This window comes from Lissotriton vulgaris, chromosome 1_1 (assembly GCF_964263255.1).
Source record: "Lissotriton vulgaris chromosome 1_1, aLisVul1.2, whole genome shotgun sequence".
Taxonomy (NCBI): domain Eukaryota; kingdom Metazoa; phylum Chordata; class Amphibia; order Caudata; family Salamandridae; genus Lissotriton; species Lissotriton vulgaris.
Genome location: NC_141685.1, coordinates 277169324 through 277183502, shown reverse-complemented (window position 1 = coordinate 277183502; position 14179 = coordinate 277169324). Strand labels below are relative to the sequence as shown.

The window sequence follows — 14179 nt, the reverse complement described above, 5'->3', positions numbered from 1 at the left end:
TGAAGTCATAATTTGTTGTTTTTTTTTGTTTTTTTTTGCAGCCAGAACTTGGAATGTAATACCCTGGTCAGTTACTTGTGACCATTTCCAGGCAAGTGAATTGGTGAGTACACTGTAATTTGTTGTGTGATCCACATACTACAGCGCTATGCAATGATTTTGGAGTGTTCTCCCATTCCAAAGATACAGCGCCTGCTTGTTTGGGCGTCAGTACTAAGTTGGATTTGGCCCCCTGCATTGCTATTCGCCCTCTGAACTCAGGTGCATTTATCATCCGCTCCTTGTTGAACCCTCATGTAACGTCTTCCTGTGAGGAGAATCTTGTCCAGTTCTGCTACTGAATTTAAGCGATGACAATTTGGAATCTGAGGAAGACTTGCTCTGTGATATGTTTTAATATTGTTTCCAACAAGTGTAACTGAAGCTTTGTTTTCATTGCAGTTGCTGTTTGTCATGAAGGACCGCTGTCTGAAGAATTGAACGCGCTTCGGCAATTGTTTTACTGTCTAATAAAAGTGTATTTATCTTTAATTGGCTGTCGAATGACTTTTTTTAGGGTAGAGCCCAGATGCTATGAAAGTCGTGTGGGCTGCACTGTCAAGTGACTATCTGGTCTTACTGGCCTTGTGGTCTCATTCCAGTGCTAGAGCAAATCCCTTCTTGCAGAAAGGGCAGGCTTGTTGAATAGCTTGCTCCTTCCGAAAGTTGGGTACAGAATTGAACACTGCCTACAATTTTTGCTAGTCATTTTTGGTGGGGAATCATATACTTTTAACAATCCCATGCTCTGGCCAATCGACTGTTTTCAGTGTGATTCGTATTAATTCCATGCTGTAGAAGCTATGCGCATGAGTAATCAAGCTTGTTTGGTTCAGTTTATCATTTCTTTCAATCATTGGGGTGTCTTGATGTTAAATCACTTTAAAGTGGTTAATTGCCAGACTCTTTAATAATCACACTGCAGGATTATTTCGCCATCCAGTAAATAATAGTGTGCTGGTTTTGACTTGGGTCATGTAGGGTGCGGGACCCATGGGGTGGTAATGCTGCTGTTTAGGGTTGGTGTGTTAAGGTACCAACAAAATTATACTTACTGACCCAGGTGAGGTGTTAAAAGCAGATTTCAAATGACTGCTGTTTTTAAAGACCCTTTGACATGGGAGAAAATTAGAAGATTTTTTTTGTGATGCATTCTTCAGTTGAACTTACTCCCCTTTCAAAGTGTCACATTTACTCACAGCAGGTATCTTGCTCTCAGTGGCTGGTAGACATGCTGCTATACAAAAATCTCCCCCATTCTCTTGCATTTTATGCCAATTAGTTGTACGCCATTGCACCATAGTCACTCAATGGCACTTCACACTCTATTTCAACCATGCACCAGTCCACTCTGCAAATGTCATCTACAATTTATCGGCCCCTTCATATTTTTCATAATTCTATGCAACTGACAATATTTAAATGACTGCGTATTTTACACAGCTAAATTCTGTCACTAGTGATGGCCCATTACCGAATGACTTGCTGCTGCTCATTTCCCCACTGCTATCAGCCTGATACTCTGCTACTGCACTCTACTTTGTGCTACTCTGCACCACCTATGCCAACTACTGCGCCAACAGCTGTGCACTACTGCAACCTACAAGACCACTCTGACACTATAAGACTGTACTCTAACAATGAATTCAATGATACTAGGGCACTGCAATCTACTCTGCGCCCAAAGCACTCTACCCTGTATTTCTTATCTACTACACTCCACCTATAATCCACTACCATGATCTCCAGTCCACTCTGGACTATTTATGCTACACCACAATTATATGCCATTCTACACAGTGTCCTCATGTCACGTTAGTCCACGACCTGTTACTCCTTTCTATACCATGCCACTTCATTACAATATACTCCCAAAAGTACTACATTCTGCACACCACCTTCTAAGGAATTATGCCATTTAGCTTTGACACACTATTTGACTAATACATATTCTACTCCTTTCATGACACTCTGGTTTATGGTACTCCAGTCTCCTAACTTTAAACAATGCCTGACAGCAGACATGCTGGTGCACAACATTTCCAAACATTTTCATAGCTCTTGTGTAGGTGAGACCTATTGACTTTGACAGTGCTTGTATTTAATTCTGGTGCAGGGCTCCTTTTATTTCCTCACTGGCGGCGGCCCCCCAATCGTAAGCGTGACCTTTTAGGTGCAGAATCCAAAGACCAATGTCACCCCATCAGTAACCGTTTATAACCAATACAGCAATTGACATCAAAGATTTCTAGTCCACCTTTGAGAAGGGCCTTCCAGTCTGCAGCAATACGTGCTGCCACATTAGAAGCTCACCTGGCCAGGAGAGGCAGGGGTCCCTTAAAAACCTCACGGTTTTGTGCAGAGTTAAACAGTTTACCCATGCAGCTTTCCTCTCACCCCTCTCTCCTTCTCTCACTTTGCAGGCCATTTTCTTTTACCCCTTTTCACAGCATCTCTCCCCATTCAACCTCTCACTTTAACAATGCACCACATATATCTAGCACCTTTCTGACAAACTTTTTTTTTTACAGCGCTACTCCTAGTTTATTCTGTTCTGTGATCTGCATGGTACATGTTCTTTCTAGCAGGCACATTAACCCTCTGCACGCTGTGGGTGACAGTGCACGATGAACGATGCAACAGTGCGAGAGTAGGGTAAGAGGTAACTGCAAGGTGTGAGGTGGCGTATGAATTTGGGTGCGGATGAAAGTTCAGAATGGGACGAACAAATGTATGATTACTGATGGGCTTGTTTGAGTTGCTTATTGAGCAGTGAGGGGGTCCGGTGAGTGAAGTGTCAAGAGTGCAGGATGAGTAGTGAACTTGTGTGACTGCAGCATGAGGTATAGGGTGAATAGCGCAACGAATTGTGAGTGCAGTGATCACTGAGTGCAGGGTGAATGGTGAGTGCATGTTGATCAGTGAGTGCATGATGATCGGTGTGAGTGCGCGGTGAAAGTGAAGGCCGAGAATGAGGGGCGATTTGTCTGAATGCAGAGTGCATTTCCATACACTCTAAGTAACTCAGCATGTTCTTGATGGCGGTGTAGGGTTTAAGATCTAAGTTATACTACTGCGGCATGGATCGAGGGTGGAGGAAATAAATAATGTGCTGATTCTGCAACAAACTTAATCCTATAGTTAAAGTTGCCAGCAGATTATTTTGATGGCTCAGTCGATACAAAAATAAGTTGACACCTAAAGCTGTATTTTAAGCACTTATCTGTGCATATTTGAACAACAAATATAAATGGAAAACACTTGATTGTGTTCTAGGGCTGCCTCCATGATCCCCTGACTCACAAAGCGGGAAAAAGACAGAAGTCATGTAACTAATGCATTGATTATTTTGTATTTAAGAGTCTATTTAGTGTCAAGAGGCGATCTTTGAACAAAAGAGGCAGGCATTTTTCTTTTGGCAAACCATACTTTATATTCCTTTTCATTAAATACATTTTCACACTATAGCAGTAATTGTAAAATGCAAATGTAAGGAACAGGCACAGTGGGGGCCCAGGGGGTACTGAAACCAGGAAAAAAACGACACCTCTAATCAGTTTACAAAGGCATGTAAATATGCAAATGGTCTTTAAAGACTTGTGTTGGAGATGACTAGACACTGCCCAGCCCACAGCTTGAGTTACACTGCAGCAGCTGCCGGGCTGAAACATGAGGAGGGGTGCTGCAGCCTGTGGGCCTTGGAAGAAGTATGACTGAAGGCGTGACCCCCTTTGCATTGCTCCACGGCCCCCCTGGGGGTTGCGCCCCACAGTTTGAAGACCCCCCTGCTCTAAGGCATATGTACAAGCCTCTATTTCAGTGGGATTGGTTACTTTTCCTGACATTCCTATAGTGATCTGGCCTTGCCATATTTACAAGGTGGTGTTAAGCTACTTAATGCTGCCTTGTAAATAAGACCCTCTTAGGTGCCCACTTGTCAGATCATTCTGCAGACACTAGTTATGTCTGTCTACTAGGATAGGTTAAAGAAGTTGGACCGTAAATTTCACACAGCTGCAGGATGAGGCAGCTATAAAAGCGGTTAATGCTAGAGACAGGAATGCTTTAATATGAACTGGGATAGTACCCCTGTGGGGGTGGTTTTGGATACCCACAAGGCCTTAACAGGAGGATATCGGAAGCTTTTCAGAACTACTGTTAAGGTCTATATCGGGAGTGGTCAGTGACCACATAGGAAGAGGTTAAAACCGGGCTGAACCAGGATATTCCACCTAGTATTAGTGAGGATAGTAATACAGCTATTCACAGTATAATGCCCATTAAAGTCAAGAGAACAATTAGGTTGGGTAAAGCAGTAAGACTGGATGGGCGACCAACATAAATATGTACGCTATAAGGAGATGTCTTGTTCCTGGTTATTACTAAGCTGTTTCCAGACATCTTCCAGAATGTTGCGGAAATGCCTGCATCTTGGAATGAGGCCCTAGTGACCCTAATTCTAAAACCAGAGAAGTCTCTTGAGGATATAAAATTATGGAATACTAGCAGCCCCTCCCGACGTTTTCCAGGTGTCAATTGCTGCCGGCCAGTAGTGTATTGTTTTGTATGATTTAGTTTTGATAGCATTTCTTATCTGTGACAGGCATGTGAAACGCTTATTCACAGTGCACTGCTGATGCACTTAAGAGTGCGCATTCAGTAGTGTGTGAACTCTAGTTTCCCTACATTATTTTTCCTTGCAATATTATATAGCGCGAACTCGGCAACATGGCATGAGCACAATTTACATTACAGAAGAACACATTAATTTGTGATAGGCACAGGGAGACAAAGCAATTTGCCTGGAATCACAGGATGTTGAGCTGATGCCGAGATTCGAACGTAGCTCCCCAGCTCTAAAGTTTGCAATTCTAGAACTTGTGGGAGGTGTGTCTAAAAGTGTATGTCGGTGCTGGCCATCAATGAGAGAGACCTGTGCATTTTTCAAATCGGTGGTGAAAAAATATGAGTATGTTGCTGGAGATGTGAGCCGCTGTCCCACCAATGTACTTACCGGGGGAGGGTAAATGCCCATTATCCCGCAACTTTCTTTCCGTAGACCATCACTCCGCATACTTTCATTATAAAAGTACCATGACTCCGCAATGCCATTATAACGCATGGCATTACATTTTATATGCTTTTAACACGCATACATTTACAACGAATTCGTTGTAAATGCATGAATGGTAAAAGCATGTTTATTTTAAATGTTTGGATAAGGTAAGTATGGGTATAGGGGTATATGTTTTGGGGTACTGAGGTATATGTTTTGGGGTGTTTGGGTATTTTAAGAGTTCAGCTATAGTTTTGGGTTATGGGGTACAGGGGTAGTTTTAGCGTTTAGGGATAGGTATGGGTTTTGAGGTACAGGTGTATTTTTAGGGTTCAGGGCTAGGTTTGGGGTACAGGGGTATTAGGGTTCAGGGGTAGGTTTGGTTTTTGGGGTTCAGGGGTATTTTTAGGATTTAGGTTTGGGTTTTGGGGTACAGGGTATATTTATAGGGTTAAGATGGGTTAGTGTTTAAGGGTGTTGGGGTATTTTAAGGAGTACGGGTGGGTTTTGATTATGGGGTGCAGGGGTATTTAAAGGGAGCAGGGTGGACACCCCGAGCTGGAATGTACAGAAACTGGCAAGAAAATACAATGAAATATTTGACATAATGCGCGCCCGCACACGCCCACAGCACATGATATGAGACATGGCATGAAGGGCAGAACGTAAAAACAACAGTTGATGGACAGAATGCAGAACAATGTCATACATTCACCCCAATACAGAGATCTGGGCCTAAATCCATCATTTTTTTTTGCACTCCACACCACCCCAGTTCAGACATGGCCATATACAAATCAGCCTTGACCCTGTGCCTCATGGAAACAGTCAAGCCCGAAGGGCGGAACGTACCACACGCCCCCAGCACTTGTCATGCCCCCCCACCCCCCAGCACAAGCCCACAGCACAAAGCAGACACGCCCACGAGGGACTACTTTTCTGGCATGGTTCTTTTAATTTTTAAATGTATAGGGTGGGCGTCTGCATAGCCTATGTCCTTCTGCTGCAACTGCCCTATCCAACGCTGTATTGGGTGTTGTGATAGGTGCTGTGGTTCCTGGGATTACCAACCTCAAAGGTTTGGGCTCTCTCTTTATTATATTAGTATGAATTTTCTAAAATTCTGGTGGAGTTTGAATGGAGTAGTTGGGGACCTCCTTCATTAAAACCAGAAGGATTTTGGAAGAGTGAGATGAATGCACAAGTTCACTCTGAAAGGTGCAATTGATGGGGACACCACATATAAAGTACCCCTGAGTTATTGCTCTAGAAGCCACAAAGGCTTTTGATCAGGTAAATTGGGTTTACCTACAGACAATGTTAGAACTGTATACTCTTGGTAGAACTTTTTGTAGGGTATTGGCCATGACATACCAAACACACTGCCAGTGTCGTAGCGAATAGGAACCTTACTGCACCCTTTAAAATCATGAGGGGGGACCAGGCCGGGCTGCCCTCCAATTCCATTATTATTCAGTCTTTATATTGAACCACTGACGGACGAGGGATTGATTTTAGATATAAGTATTGGGAAAAGGTGGTCTTGTATGTGCGCATTCTCAAGGCATACACCCCAGATTTACATGCAGCGGTCCCATTAATCATTAGCCTAACTCTGAAATTAGGACATACTGCACGACACTGGAGAAGTAATTGGACTTGCGTAAGAAAGATGAGATATTTAGGTATTCACATCACGCAGGATGTTAACGCTGTCCTGGGGGTAAGTTTTTCCAAAGCAATGAAAGGCTGGCAATCTGGGGGCAAATTAGCAACAGACAGCGATAAATATTGCAGAACGCGCTTTCATATTTATCGCATGGTTAATGCGTTATTTAAAACATGTATAACCTAGGTGATAAATAGTCCTGCCTTGGCGCAAAGATGGGCAAACCGCTAAACAGCGAACACATTGCTGATACAAACATGTGGTCGTAACCACATAATCCACATCCCATGTAAAGTATGCCCTAGTCTGAATTTTAATAGATGTTAAAATCCAGAGCTACGGGCGCATTGGCGCGATTAAGATTATCGCTACGCCGGATTTGGGGTCCTTGTAAATACCACAAACCTTGTTTAGCGATATTTTCACATGGAGTATTGTGAGGCGTGATTAATCAAAAGGAGACTAGCTCATCTATTACAAAATTACCGAAAGTAAAGGACTCGTATGTTTCGTCGGGGGTGGGGACACCTGGTAGGTGTGTTCATGAAGCCCTCACCCACCAACCTAGTTGGTGGCATGCTTCATCATCGAGCCCACCCAGTGACACCTAACGTGTCCCGGGTGTGCTTCGGCGCCTGATTACAGCGGAGCAGGTATGTTGCTGAGTGTGCAGTGAGGAGTGTCAGGGTAGTGATGTTAAACCGGCTTGGCGGGGGTCCCAGTACCCAAGGGTAAATTAAACTTTAATACCTGGGCCTCCGTCAGCGGTTAAAAAATAGGCTATTGGATGTTGGAGGCGAGTTACGACCTCTCACATGCAGTGGTGGGTCGACATGTTTCAGCCAGTGCCTTATGAATATGCTGGCTTTCTTCAGGACCTAAATAAAACGGTGTGGGTGTGACTAAAACTAGTGGGTGTGTAATTCAGACTATGTGTATACACGCCCTAAAGTGTTTTATCTATGTGTGAGAGGGGGGATTCCCTTCTCAAAAACACCTGTACATGTAACACATATGGACAAGGACAAAACATACAGGGAAAAAGAAAGTCGCTAAGATGTATGGCATTATACATATCTGATTGCCGGCACTATAGCGATAGGGGTGTAGACTATAGACGGCTACAGTGTAATGGTACTGGTGGTACCATTAAGGTGAGATTTGAAATCTTAGTTCGGGCGTGGCGTGGCTAAAACACGGGTGTCACATACATTGTGCATATGTGTGAAGAGGCGCAAGCGTTGCTTCTTACGCTTGTTTTAGCAGTTTTTGGCTTCAAGGTGGAGAAGTGGCAAGGGGTTGACCCTATGGGGAGAGAGGTTTTGGCCACTCAAGTTAGGAGACCTGTAAAGGAAGAAAAGGTAGCGCTTACCAGTGGTAGTGGTGGTTGTTTCTCATACTCACAGCTTTTCTGGGCAGAGCCTGCTCTGGACCTGTAGTGCCTCCTTTGCATACTGGTGGGTAATGGCCGGTTCTGCTGCGTGTTATATACTGTGGTTGATTGGATAATCATGTGCACCTGCAATTGGTGGAGGTAAGAGTAGAAGGACTCGAAACGCTATGTTTCGCCGAGTCATTGTGCCCGAGAGGGCGCCTGGGCGCTGCTGTGCTGCTACGAGATAGAGGCGCGCATGCGCAGTGGCCGTTGGTTGTAATGCGCATGCGCGGGTCGATAGTGTTATGCCTGCGCATGCGCGAGTATAGTCAATCGCCCGGTTGGGAATAGGAGCGGTGGAGATTAACACACAATACCACTGTCTCGCAGTTATAAATGGGTTGTTCATGAGGATAAAAATACATTGATAGACTATATTGGGCCATACTGTGTTGTCATTCACTCCGGTTGGGAATCGAGTGGGACAGTTTAACCGGAGCAGTGGAGGTTAACACACAATGCCGTTCCACTGTCTAGTGGCTAAGAGCGGGGTGTGAATGAGGTTAGAAGTACAGTGAAGGGCTGTATTAGGCCATAATGTGTTGGCAAATTAGTAAACAATAAAGAAATAATGAAAACAGTGGGAGATACTCTGTGGCCATTGTAAGCGCGTTATTGTGTGACTTAACGTGAATGGCAATAATAGTGAATGTGGGTAAAGTCATGGGGGGCGCCAGGATCCCCAATACTCAGAACTGTAGGGCTCTATCTCACGAAGAGATATGTTACATGGGGACTCATTTGCAGGTTGTAGAGAGTTAAGTGACAACCCGCCCAGGATGGGTGTGATTGTCACAGGTTAGTCAAGGAGGTGGTATAGTTCCTGTGGTCAGGGACATGTCAGAGAATTCCATGGGATGGCATCGTTGAGGCCCTGGGTTGCTGTTGAAAGGCGATATATCCATCGCTGTTCTTTACTCAATAGTTTTTTGTCATTGTCAATTGCGCTCTCTGGGATTTGTTCAATAACAGTCCAGGTTAGGTCGTTGGGTGTGTGGCAGTGGGTGATAAAGTGAGTGGTGAGTCTGCTGATGTTCTTTCTGCATCTTATTGTACTCCTATGCTCTGTTCTGTAGTAGGGGATCTCTGTGTATAGTCATAATCTAGTGAATAGTCCCGCCCATGTGCGTGGACCTCGGAGCAATCAAAAATAATCTCTAAAGTGTCGAAAAAATGCAGAACTGCACAGACACTTAAGAGAGAATTTAAAGACATATAATGCAGCCTAAAAGGGCTACACTGTCCAGTACTTCAGCTAGAAATTCCACCAAAAATCCACAAAACAGCAAAGTCTGTCCAGATTTCCCTTGCCTTCATCAAAAACCCCTCTGAATGATAGAGAGGAAGACATGGACAGACAAGCCCCATAGGCTGCCATTATGTGGCTCAGAATAGGATACTGTGCCTTTAAGAGAACTTTCCAGAACTTCACAGTATCCCAGAATGCCCTGCAGGTCTCTTACTTTCAGTTCTTTTTTCCGACTCCTGCAAGCAGGACCCTGGAGCATTGAGCTCTCCCTTTTCAAGGGTTTTTGTTGGTGTTTTTTCACTAAATTCGATTTTGTGTACTTTTAAAGTACTTTGGTGACTTTCTTCTTGGTTTTTGCACCCTTTTGTTGTCCATAATGCCTGCATTATTTGACAAATGCCCGGAGTGCTCCAGGAAGAAGGCCAAGACAGACCCCCATGAGGTCTGTATCCTCTGCCTCCCCTCTTCCCACATCCCTGAGGAGTGTGAGATCTGCCAAGGTTTCTCTGGCAGAACCCTGAAGGACAGACTGAAGATCAGGCTTCAGGGCCTCGAAGAAAGAAGACAGAAGACGCAAGGTGGGTCTGGAGGGGCTTCCTCTGCCCATGCTGAGGCCCCTGGGGGGCTCCCCGGGGGCAGGAAGACCAGCTCTCCTCCCCATTCTCCGTCTGGGTCGGTGGCACCCCCCAAGACGTCGAGGGGAAGGTCTAAGGCCGGCTCCCCATCTCCCCAGGGCTCTGGGTCGAGTAAACGTCGACGTCGAGGGACCTGCATAGGCCGCCGTCGAACGCAGAGACTGTCTCATCGTCGCTGTCTTCGGCGTCGACGTCGCGCTCTCGGCGTCGACAGGATCGGCGTCGACGCACGCCGCCGAGGCAATACCGTCGATCGCCGTCAAGACGCAAGGCTTCATCGTCGTCGAGGGGATCCTCGTCATCAAGCCCGCCGTCGAAGCATTCGGCGGCGAGAAGGAGGCGTTCGCCGTCGAGGCGTAGGAGGTCGAGGTCGACGTCGAGACGCTCCAAGAGGTCGCCGTCGAGGCGCAAGAATTCGCCGTCAAGGCGCAGAGGGTCGTCATCGAGATGGTCCGGGTCGACGTCGAGACACGGCAGCCGTTCGACGCCGAAGAGGAGGAGACGGTCGACGCCGAAGGGTCGTTCGACGTCGAGGGGCCGACGGTTGCCGCCTGAACGCCGGTCGGAGGCGTCTAAGGATTGTGCTGCTCGGCCTAAGGCTGTGGGGGGCTCCCCTCAGCCCAGGAAGGATGGTGGGTCACCGGGATCGGTGTACTCGGAGGTGTATACGCCAGAGAAGCCTGTTCAACCTCCTCCTCCGTTACCTAGAGGCCCGCGTCCGAGGATGCCTACTCCTCCTCCTTTGCCTCCTCCGCATGAAAAGCCTCCACCTATTCCGCCGAGGTCGGTCTCGTTGCCCGATCTCCCTACCCCTCCGAAGAAGACTCCCTACCTCTAAGGAACCGCGGAAGCCCAAGTCGGCCACCCCGGAGAAACCGGTGGACCGGCCGAGGCCCAGGAGATCGAAGTCTCGCTCCAGACGCAGGGAACGGTCGAGGAGCAGGCACAGGTCCTCCACCCGCTCCAGACGGCGCCATAGGAGACATAGATCCAGGACCGACACATCTTCCAGGACCCGCTCCTATTCCCCTACTTTGTCCGATTCCCCGGAGACTAGGGTGTCTCCTATCGATGACATAGGTACATTCCAGGAGGTTCTCCTGAGGGGGGCCGCGAAGCTGGGTATCACGGTGACGGCTCCTACACCTACGACGTCCGTGATATTCGAGACTTTGCACAAGAAGCTCCTTTCGCGCCCTCTGCTGCCCTTGGTTCCGGGACTGGTTGAACCGGCAGAAGTACTATTTCTTACACCTGCAGTGGTGAAGGCCGCCCCGTCTAGACTTTTGAAAAAGTACAGGGCACCGGACTCAGACCCTGCCTTCCTGAGGTTGGACCCAGTCCCCGACTCAGTGATTGTTACGGCGGCCAGGAAACAGCATTCTACCTCCCCGTCCTCCACCGTGCCTCCGGACAAGGAGAGCCGCTGGATTGACTCGGCGGAAAGGAAGGCATGTGGCACCTCTTCCACCACGATGAAGGCTTCCAGCGACTCGGCATTACTGGGACGATATGACCGTGCGCTGTGGGACTCCATGGAGCAGTTCGCGGACCTTGTGCCGCGTGACAGGAGGGAGGACTTCATGGAGATTGTCAAGGAGGGGATGCTGGTCTCGAACCAGGCCATCAGTGCCGCGGCGGATATCTCCTTGTTGGCCGCACATGGCTACTGCCACGGTATCAACCAGCGCCGCCATGCGTGGCTCAGACTTACGTCTCTCAAGCCTGAGGCACAACAGCGAGTGGCCAACCTGCCGTTTTCGCACAACATGTCCAAGTCTGTCCCGATCCCGGTCCAATGTATTCAATACTTGGGGGCCACCATCGATACGCTGTCAGCAAGCGTGTCTCCTTCGGAGGAGCGACGGCGATCGATCCTTCGGAAGGCTCAGGCTCTTATGACCGCTCCATCTACAACAGTGAGGACGGTGTCTTCTCTACTGGGGTCGATGGCCTCTTGTATCTTCCTCACGCACGGCTACACATGAGACCTCTGCAGGAGTGCTTGGAGGACCAATGGGACCAGAGGAAAGGATCTTGGGACGACAAGATACGACTGTCTCTGCATGCTCTTCAGTCTCTGAAGTGGTGGTGTTCAGCGGAGAATCTCCTCAGAGGAGTTCCCTTCCTCAAGGACATCCCTACTCAGACAATCGTGACGGATGCTTCTCTCCAGGGCTGGGGAGCGCATTCGGGGGACTTACAGATCCAAGGCACGTGGTCTCCGGCGGAGTCCACGTATCACATCAATTTCCTGGAACTCAGGGCTGTTCACTTGGCACTGAAGGCCTTTCATCCGTCCTTCCGGACCAACTCTCTGCTTGTACAGACTGACAATACGACCACGATGTATTACCTCAACAAGCAGGGGGGGTCGAGATCGCGCACCCTGTCTCGAGAGGCGCAGACGATCTGGCACTGGCTTCTGGTGAGAGGATTGACGATAACGGCTACACATCTGCCGGGTGTGCAGAATGTTCAGGCAGACGCACTGAGCAGACTGCTTCTGGAAAATCACGAGTGGGTCATAAACGACGACGTACTAGGAGAAGTCTTCGCACGGTGGGGGACTCCAGACGTAGATCTGTTCGCCACCGCCGAAAACAGCAAATGCGAGACTTCGCCTCCAGGTACTTCCAGCAGGGGACGCTGGGGAATGCACTCTGGATCAACTGGTCGAACAGCTTTGTTTACGCTTTTCCGCCCATCCCTCTGATTCCGGCAGTGCTCATCAAGCTGTCCCGGTCCAGGGCACGGATGATCCTGATTGCCCCGGGATGGCCCAGACAGTGGTGGTTCACGGACCTTCTACACCGGTCCCTCCTTCCACACATATGGTTGCCGTGCAGGCCGGACCTTCTCACGAAGTTCGGGGGGCAGATGGTGCACCCCAACCTCTCATCCTTGAGTTTGGCGGCATGGCTCCTGAGGTAGTGCAATATGGCCATTTGAATCTACCAGAGGATTGCATGGACATACTGAAGGAGTCTAAGAGGCCCTCCACTCGGACGTCCTACGCTTACAAGTGGAAGAGGTTTTGTATCTGGTGTGTGTCCAGGAACTTTGATCCTACTACGTGTAAGGTAGATGTCATCCTTCCCTACCTTCTGCATTTGGCGCGATCTGGCCTTAATGTTCACTCTATTAGGATTCATCTTGCTGCATTGACTGCCTACAGGAAAAGCCCTTCACAGACTTCCTTCTTTCAGATCCCTGTGATCAAGGATTTTTTGGAAGGCTTGAAGAAGGTGTTCCCTCCTGTCAGGCTTCCTTCGCCTTCATGGGAATTGAATGTGGTGCTGTCCAGTTTGATGAAGGAGCCTTTTGAACCCATTCACAAGGCTTTGTTGCAGCACCTGTCCTGGAAGGCGGCGTTCCTCGTGGCCATTACATCGGCCCGCAGGGTGAGTGAAATTCAGGCGTTGTGTTGTAATGAACCTTATACTGTATTTCATGCTGCTAAGGTTGTTATGCGTACTCACCCTAAATTTCTTCCCAAGGTTATTTCTGACTTTCATGTCAACCAAACTATAACTTTGCCTACGTTTTTTCTGAATCCTTCATCTCCAGCGGAAAGGTCTTTACATTCCCTGGATGTTAGGAGGGTGTTGAAATTTTATCTGGATAAGACCAAAGATATTCGTAGGTCAGACCAATTGTTTATCAATTACGGGTCAGTCAGGACGGGTCTTGCGACCTCTAAGCAGTCCATCTCTAGGTGGATTGTGTCCTGCATACAGTTTTGTTACCAGAAAGCTAATAAGCCCTTAGGAGGTAAGCCTAAGGCTCATTCCACCAGGGGCAAAGCTGCCACGACAGCCTTGCTCCGTAATGTGCCGATTGCAGAAATTTGCAAGGCGCCACTTGGAAGTCGGTTCATACCTTTGCTAAGCATTACTGTCTGGACGCTGATGCCAGGGCGGATGCTCAGGTTGGACAGGCTTCGCTGCGGAATTTGTTCGCACAATAGTGGTGTTGGTTCTCTTTCTCCACCGCCTTTTTTGGTGTGGGGATGGGCTTGCCATTCTATTCACTAGATTATGACTATACACAGAGATCCCCTACTACAGAAGGAGTAGTTTCTTTTCTGTAACTC

At 47.8% G+C, this 14179-nt stretch overlaps 1 long non-coding RNA gene and 2 other non-coding genes across 3 annotated transcripts in view; all 3 read left to right on the top strand.

Moving 5' to 3' along the window:
• The window catches only part of LOC147746927 (uncharacterized), an 84170-nt gene extending 83641 nt beyond the window's left edge, over positions 1–529 (top strand). The window contains exons 5-6 of the long non-coding RNA XR_015307500.1: positions 42–103; positions 442–529. This is a non-coding gene — a long non-coding RNA (uncharacterized LOC147746927). The remainder of the gene's footprint in view (positions 1–41; positions 104–441) is intronic.
• LOC147746928 (small nucleolar RNA SNORD38) lies at positions 304–374 on the top strand. Its single transcript, XR_015300158.1, has one exon. It is a non-coding gene; the product is annotated as a small nucleolar RNA SNORD38 (small nucleolar RNA).
• Positions 530–589: 60 nt separating the features above from the next.
• On the top strand, positions 590–717 carry LOC147746926 (small nucleolar RNA SNORA35). The gene has a single exon (XR_015300301.1). It is a non-coding gene; the product is annotated as a small nucleolar RNA SNORA35 (small nucleolar RNA).
• Positions 718–14179: the final 13462 nt, after the last annotated feature.